This window comes from Tympanuchus pallidicinctus, unplaced genomic scaffold (assembly GCF_026119805.1).
Source record: "Tympanuchus pallidicinctus isolate F22 unplaced genomic scaffold, pur_lepc_1.0 scaffold3, whole genome shotgun sequence".
Taxonomy (NCBI): domain Eukaryota; kingdom Metazoa; phylum Chordata; class Aves; order Galliformes; family Phasianidae; genus Tympanuchus; species Tympanuchus pallidicinctus.
The window spans coordinates 9,930,732-9,936,731 of NW_026294747.1; positions in this window are offsets into that span (position 1 = coordinate 9,930,732).

Consider the following 6,000-nt stretch of genomic DNA (forward strand, 5'->3'; position numbering starts at 1 on the left):
TACTGCGTTCTCCTGGGCACTTGTAGTTGAGGCCTTGCTTCTGATTCTTCCAGAATATACAAAGAATTTGAAGTAATACAGCCTGACACTAATAAGGCAGAACTTTCCCTTTTATCTGGAACCTTTTCAGAAGATGTGAGAGGTGCAGATTTGAAGTGTCTTATGCTTGTAATCATGAGATCAAGAATCCCAGACTGATACTAGACTAACAGTAGAATACAATCATCATAGTTAATGAATACTAGGAAATAAAAAGTAGGCATGTCATAAATAATTTTATATGCATGCAAAAGATATTTACTTATATAAAAGAGGGACTTAAATTTTATCATTTCAAGCCAGTTCATTGTCTTTTAAAGAACATGGAGACATGACTAATACTTTTATAGTTTAATACAATACTTTTATGGTTTAGTAGTAATGAAAATTAAGTCATACTGCTATTAACAGTGCAGCTATTAAAAATGAAGTAGCTATGCAAGTTTAAGAAAATTGATTTTTTTTATGGCTTATAAATGTTAGCATGGTTAAAAAACGTGGAGAAAATAAATGAGAAGTTGACTAAAAGATTTAACAAGTATGATCAAGGCAGTGTTCTTTCTCAAGCTTTCCTCAGAATTGTGTTTCTGAACAATTACCTTTCTCACTTCTGAGTAAATGCAAATGAGGTGATCAATTCTTTCATTTTTGCAATGAAGAATTTTCCTTCTGATATCTCCAGAATTAAGCCTTCAACTTGCTATAATAATCATACTGTGACTTCTCAGAGATGGTGATAGCAAAAGAACACATCTGTTAACTGGTCTTAACTGATCTATCTGATCTTAGTTTAATGGCATCACGAGCAATTAGTATTCTGTCTTCTGCTTAATGATAAAGAATAATGACTAATATTCCTGAAGTAACAAGATGGAAAGCTAATGAACTAAGCCACTGCATGATAAACATTTCAGTTGGCAGTGATGCTCCTGGCATAGTGTGCATACTCCAACATCCTTATGAATCCAGCAGATATACAACTCCTAACTCAAGACGTATGTATATATACACATTAGTCTTAACAATTAAGACAGATTGCTCAGTTTTATTGTCCATTTTTACTCTTCTCTGAGATACTTGTGGCTCAGTCTTGAAATAATAGTTCTGGTTAGTCTCCCTTCCGTTATCTTTAATATTCTAAAACAACAGAGTAAAAAGCAATTGCTCGTTTTGCTAATAATAGCATTAAGCTAAAGAAAATGGTTTCAGTAAAGTAAGGCTGCTTTTCTTCGGCACAACAATGGAAATGTCTGTCCAGAAACTGCCAGACTTAAAATGCTATGTTGTGATTCATTCAGGGTACTGAATAATGGATGTTTAATGCACCTAAGGGATTGACACACAGTTCTACGTGATACAGCAGACACCCCTTAAAAAGTGCACTTCACAGTCAAATGTTTTTGACTGGAAGGCTTCTTCTGGAACCTGTATGCTGTGAATCATCTTTTAGCTTCTGCACTGCGAGAAATCACAGATGTTAGCAACTGGTGTCTATGGTAGGTTCTAATGCACAGGCTGTATTACCTGGCAGAATATTAATATCTGCAATACCAAGGAAACTAAAAGGCCTATGCAGAGCAGAAGCTTTCTATCACGTGGTTTGTCTGGGAGTTTTCAGAAAAATAGAAACAAATGCCTTAACAATAACCAATGGTGTCTTTAAGTAATGATGAGATAGCATAGTGTTTCAGATGATTCTTACATTCACCTTGTGATTTGTCCATGTTCTAAATATTTTGCCAAAAAACAGGTGATGATTCACTTCTGACTCATTGCTACTGATCAGCAAACCCATTGCACCTTGGATGAGATCAAAGTTTTTCCATTTTCCTTGTGTATAAAACAAAGACTAATGCTTGGCTTAAAGCTATTATACAAAAAGTTCAAAGACTTGATATTGCTTATTGAAGTTAGGCATGAAATCTTTCTCTTATGCATGGTCATTCAAATAGGCTTTCTTGTTGATTAATCTCTGTGGTATTGCTAATTTATCTGATGCATATTTTAACTAAGCTTCCTCTCAGTCATAGGAGTGAATGAAGAAGCGTTTGAAAATGAATTTGTAATCGTTTTGTTCTATTCGGTGTAAGTAAACAGTTAGCAATATACTGTTTCTAACTTCGGATGCCACAATGCAGGAAAAGTATCTGTCCATTAGATAGATTATTGCTTTCCTATACAAATCAGCAAAATAATCAGAATAATCTTTTCAGTGTTCATAATGCTTAAGACAATAATTGTCTGAGGATTGAGAAAGTTGTGACTCACTGAAAGAGATTATCTTCAGAGTAGGAAGGAAGTTTTATGAAGTCTGACAAACAGTGCTGAGAAAATGTATTGCTGGGTGAGATGAATGAACTGCATAACTTACTGACCTCCTTTCTGGATCTGTATTTTAAGTATTAGCATTAGAGATGGGATGTCATGTGTATCATTTTAAATATCTGCAAGAAAAAGTACAAATGATAGAAAAAAATCTGAAAGCTTTTCATTTACTGAGCGTTTAAGTAGTAATGCATCTCACATTGGGAACTTTTTATTTGCTGAGTGAGAAATTTGGAATCCCTTGGAGGAGAAGGAGTGTATCTCCAATAAATGTTTGGAGCACAGCTGAAGTTAAGATTCTGTGTACTTGTTGCATTGAATAAATGGAAAGACAGTAGCCAAATGTTTAAAATAAATAATCCAAGCTTTGATTGCTAAAACTTATTACATTTTAGATATTTATTATGCTGTATGGTTCCATGGAGCTTAAAGTGCACAGTGAGGGCACTGTAACATTTTTTTAAGATAATGCAATTTGTATACTTACAAAGAAAATTAACATTAGCAAGAGGGGATTTTTAAATAAAGTTTAACTTTAGCACTGAGGTTTTTTGCAGTCAACAAGGAATCGTTCTTATTCTTTTCAAATACTTAGTGATCTTTTCTAGCATGAAGAACTCAGCTATTTTGTAGGCTGTATCAGTCATCTGTGATGCAGTAAATGCCTTGTTGAGATTTGTTGCATTTCCCTCTTGTGACAATTCTGACTGTAGGTTACTTGAGAGAGAAACAGTATGGCTTTATGTAATGTAAAATACGTTGAGACTTGATGTGAAGATGCCTTCAAGGAACTTTGAAGATCAGTTTCTCTGGTCCCATGAAGAACAATCAAATGAACTTCCTTACCTATAAAGGCAGAAGAAAGCTCATAGGTATCTAGCTTTTTTCCTGGAAAAATTAGACCTATCAGTAATGCTATGGTGCTTGCTCACTACTGGCACTATTATTTTAACAGAGTTTATTGTGCAAGCTAAAGACAACCAGAGAGCATTTGGACTGCTTAATCTTGGGTGCATTTAGAGAGAATTAAAGTCACTAAAATTCTTTACGGTGTTTTATCCACAGCCATTTTTCTACTTAATCTGCATTCCTTGCTTGCTGAAATTCCATCTGTGTTGCCCATCCTGTGAGGGATCTGAACAATGACTGACATCACGCACTCCCTCACTTTAGTGGGAGCATAATGCAAATGCATGGCATTTAAGTATATATAATGTACTTTCTTTTTGTGCTTTTGATTAGTCAGTTTATACAAATTAAAAATATTTCCTTTAAGGATTTTTGTACTGGCCTAGACAAGCAAATCAGGAGGTGAAAACAGCAAAGGAAAAAGTGTATTCTGTTTTCTGTTACATTACTATAGGCTGTTATAAATAACATGTAAAGTTTTGGGCAAGCAGCCATCTGCTGCAGTAATAGTAAGCTATTGGATTAGATCGTACATTCCTGATTTGCTCCATTATTTTAATGGATTTAATCTATTTGGAATGTTACTTATTCAGGAGAATGTAGCAAACATAATGTCCCTTGAATTCTGGCAGACTTCCTAAGAAATGACCACTCTGAGTATGGGTTCTGCCTAATTCTAATCACATTGACATCGGGATAGTTGACAGTCTTCAGAAATATCTAAGGGGATAATCTAGAAATGGAAGAATCTGCTGATCCTCAAATTGTATGAAGGACAGAATAAGGCAAAATGTTTCCAGAGCGGAAGTTTAATTTGATCTTGATTAAACAAAGGCCTTATGTAATACCAGATACCAAAATAAGGCCCAATACTAAAACCTCAGGCATTCAGCTGCTAGGAAAATCCATGTCTGTACCTTCATAGACCAATTTATACTGAGAATTTACCCTATTTAATAGTCCATTGCACCTGGCTCTATTCTCTTGTTTTCATTTTCCATCTGTCTTACCCAAAGATAACTTCTGATCTGGCACTCAAACAATTATGATTATTTTTCTATTTATCCTTAGTCCTTCTGTTTTCCAATTCAGTGCATTTTTGCAAATTTTTCGTAATATTATTCCCTCTCTTTTTCCTAGATGACTTGATGATCTTACTGTTGTTTTTCTGAACTTGTTACTTTTCCAAGTGAACGTGCTGTCTTAATAATCTCCCTCATCTACTCACTAGTATTTGTGCTAGTACAAACCTTTAGGCTAAAAATATGCACATGAATGGCATACTTTCACTCTGCAGACAACCACAGATCGAATTGTATAGTACAATTGCACACCAAATCAAGACAAAGCTTACTTGCTATGTCAGCTCAAGCCACTTGAATTCTTAAATAGCTACCAGAGATTTGGAATTGAGAGATAGAAGTACATATTTTAAAAGTGATGATTGAGATTACTGTGGGGGAATACTGTGACCTTACGTCACAGTGCATGCTACATGCAATGCAAATTAGAAGCATCAAGCCATTTAAATTAAATTTTGTAAACAAAGTGAATGAATTGCCTTGGATGTGTGATCAGCCTGTATGTTCTTCAGTATATTTCTGTGATGTACATTCTGGAAACAGGCTTGAGTCTCCAACTTAACAAAACTAACAGCGCCAGTGTACAACCAAGTCTGGAACAATAAATTATGTTGGCAGGAAAACACATTAGCTTGGACATAGTTCTGCCCTGATATGATCATATAATACATGCTCAGTTCATAAATCAGTAGAAGTAGATTGCAGCAAGCCAGAATACATGGCATAAACATATTCTTAGTTACTCTTATAGCTCTATAGAAACACAACCAAATTTTAAATGCTCCCGTAGTTATAGACAACATATCAGGACACAGTATTCAAGGAATGCTTGTGCCAGCAACAAATACACATGTAGTTTCTGTATATTCATTCAGTATTCTGTCACATAAGATCTTTTGGCTGCAGATTTAAAGCTTGTGTTTAACAATTCACCATGAATCCCAACTACTTTTAAGAATTACAGCTTTTCAGAAAGGATTTCCTTCATCCTTTTCCTGTATTCTGTGTCACTAGCTCATAGAGATATGAATTTATACTTGGATACATCCAAAAAGTCCGAAGTCTGAAAGGGAAGACCTTCTACTGATATTGGATCTGACTAATAAAAACATACACCTGTAAGGTAGAGAGATTGTAGTGTGCATATATGAAATGAATGTAAATCCACTGAATTTTTTTCATGATTACAGATTACAGTCAGCAGGAAATTCTAAACATAAATCCATTTACTAGTGTTCATGACAAATCAATCTTAATAAGATAGAGAAATACCAGATAACTGGAAAAAAACGATTATGTCCATATTTCAAATGGTTAAATTGAATCTTTGGATTAAGTCAGATTTCTGAAGAAAAATAATGAAGAAGCTGGTAAGAAATGAAATATATATATAAGTGATCTAGGTATTCATTTATAGAAAAGGTAGTTTGTCAGAAGTATTTGGTTGTTCCAATGGGACTGTAAATTGGCAGATAGCAGTAAAAATTTGAACTGATATTTTAAGACTTTCTATGAGGTATTTTGATTTGGAAATCAGAATAACACATAATCAATGCAGTTCTCATTAAACGGAGTTATTTCTAAAAATAAGGGAATCACTGGCCAGTTGTTTTTTGAGAGTAATACCACGAGAATTAGTCCTTGA